The sequence below is a fragment of the Austrofundulus limnaeus genome, unplaced genomic scaffold, assembly GCF_001266775.1.
Source record: "Austrofundulus limnaeus strain Quisiro unplaced genomic scaffold, Austrofundulus_limnaeus-1.0 Scaffold1092, whole genome shotgun sequence".
In the NCBI taxonomy this organism is placed as follows: Eukaryota; Metazoa; Chordata; class Actinopteri; order Cyprinodontiformes; family Rivulidae; genus Austrofundulus; species Austrofundulus limnaeus.
This window is the reverse complement of record NW_013953494.1, coordinates 76,890-79,358: the sequence shown is the minus strand read 5'-3', so window position 1 is coordinate 79,358 and position 2,469 is coordinate 76,890.

Here is a 2,469-nt window from a genome sequence, read left to right as displayed (position 1 = left end):
CTAACAGAGTCAGAAGCATTTTTCAGCAGCTGGTGATAAAAAAACACAGAAATCAGCTTCAAAAATCAATATATTTTGTGATTTTCTGATTTYAATTGAAGCGTTTCCCTAAAATCAGCTCTTCAGACCTTCGTCTTCGTTTGAACGGTTTAAAAATAAACGATCAGTTCTCCAGCTGATGGAGATTCAGACGGATGAAGGAGGGATGAAGGAGGAGAGGAGCGGCTGGAAGGCAGAGGATGAAGGTGAACGAGGAGAGACGTTCAGACAGGAGTGGGGTTGATGACGAGGAGACAAACTGGAGATAATGTGAGAGGAGAAGAAAAGAGGAAATGTCTGAACGACTGAGGCGGAGAGGAAAAGATGTTCAGGAGAGAAAAGGAGGAATAAGTGAGGATAAGGAAGAGACGGAGAGGTGAAAGCAGACAGAGGGACAGACGGAGGTGAAGAAAGACAAAAACAGGATTTGCAATCAGCCTCAGTCTGCCCCCCCCCTCCTCCTCCCTCCATTTTGTCACCCTCCTCTGTCTGATGCTGCTCCAACACTTCGGGGCTTCAGCCTCTCATCCGACTCCTCCTGCAGCCGAATCACCCGCCAAGACAGAAGACCCCCCCCCCACCACAAATAAATAAATAAATAAATAAAACTGTACAGAAACAGAGCAGATCTGTGCTGCTTCAGACTCCTGTCGTCCTGAAAACCTGCTGCTCACCAGCTGACGGGACGCAAGAGTGGTCACAGCAGAAACTGTAGTCCAAATGCAACGTACAGATTTGACGTTTCATTGTTTTATTTTCAGAAGAGAAAAAGCTGTGTTTGAGCAGCCTTCATCGACAGGCTGAATAAAAACATAAAAAGACAAACGAGTCATAAAGAAAAAGAAGCTCTTATTTTGAAGAGTTTATATTTTTCAGATCRTGCCTGATGTGAGACGAAGCGCAGACCTCTGATCTCAGACTCTGAAACCGTTCAGTGGWGATCCACTGGTTTGTCTGTTAAAATCCTCCCAACATGAGGAAACAGTGGTTCTGTCAGCAGGTGGAGACGTTCGGCCTGTTTCCAGATGAATTTAAAAGACTCCTCCTGCTGCCCTGATGAGCTGGAGGACTGACGACCTGTCAGCTCCTTTGTTTCAGAGCTGTTGTGTTGACTGAGCTCCATGTGGCCCACATGCACTGTGTCGTCTGCACGTTTAAAAACGGGACGTTGTTGCGATCAGACAGTGGAATCTGCAGTTAGAAGCAGAGCGGTGTGTAAACAACACCTCACTGTGTGGCTGTGCTGATGTTTCGCCTCACGCTTCACTGCAAAAACTGTCCACCTAACCAAGTTTTAAAATCTTATATCCTGATTTACTAAACAAGAACTGATTGTGTAAGAATAATCATCTTGTTCTCAGAATGTGTAAGATTATTTGTCTTACCCTTTGTTTGGTGTGCTCGCCCTGCTGCTGCCTTTGGGTCAAACGACAGCAGGAGGTTGATCAAACTGATGATGTGAACAAAGAGTTTAAACAGGTAAAGATTTCATATCTGAATTATTCACACAGGAACTCAGAATTAAAACTGATTTTCTGCTTTGAAACGAAGCCAAACTCTAAAATAAAATCAATATTTTACGTCTAAAACCAACGCTCCCAGATGAGACAGATTTAGCTGTTTAATGCTTACTCAGCAGATTCTTGGTTCAGAGTGAGCGCTGACTGGGTTTGTGCAGCAGTCTGAGTAAACGTTGAATTGTGAACAGGTGTGTGAGCAGAGGCCTGCAGGATGTTTGCTCTGATGGAGCTGCTCACCGGATCACCTCGGGCTCCTCCTGCAGCTGCAGAGTAAATCTGAGGATCATCMCTCGCTGCGTTTGGCTGCTATCTTTAGGCCGCTAACGGGCTGCGTGAGTCAGAGCTAACGGGCTAACGGTGATTTAGAGCTAAGAGTTGTAAACAAGATGAGGAGGAGGAGGAGTCACGTGTTGGTTTCGAGGCGGACTCTGTGACCTTTGACCCCTCCGGTCAGGTGGGAGATGTTTCCAGCTGGGCTGACCCGTTTGTTTTTAGTCCTGTTGTTTTGGCAGGTTTGAACCGTTAAAAGCTGCAGAACTAACCAGCACAGGAGAACCAAGAAAATGTTTTATTTTTCGTTCGACACCAGCAGGTGGCTGAGGACTGGTWACTGACAAACAACTGGCCGAGTGCGGAGAGACAGACAGAACAAAAAGGCAGAAGAGGCAAACTGTCAGACAGCAGCGTGTCCGATTATCTGGAGCATGTGATGTGTGTGTGTGTGTTCACACCTGACTCACTCATCTCCACCTGAGATCTCCTCCGTCCTCTTTCACCTCCCTCTGAGAGGCTGTGTTCACTAAACGTCTGCCTCTCCTCATCGGTGAGTCATTATTCTGCTGATTCATTCATTAAACCCTCAGACGGAGCTACAACCACAACACATTCACCCAGAGACATGCCGCTGGTT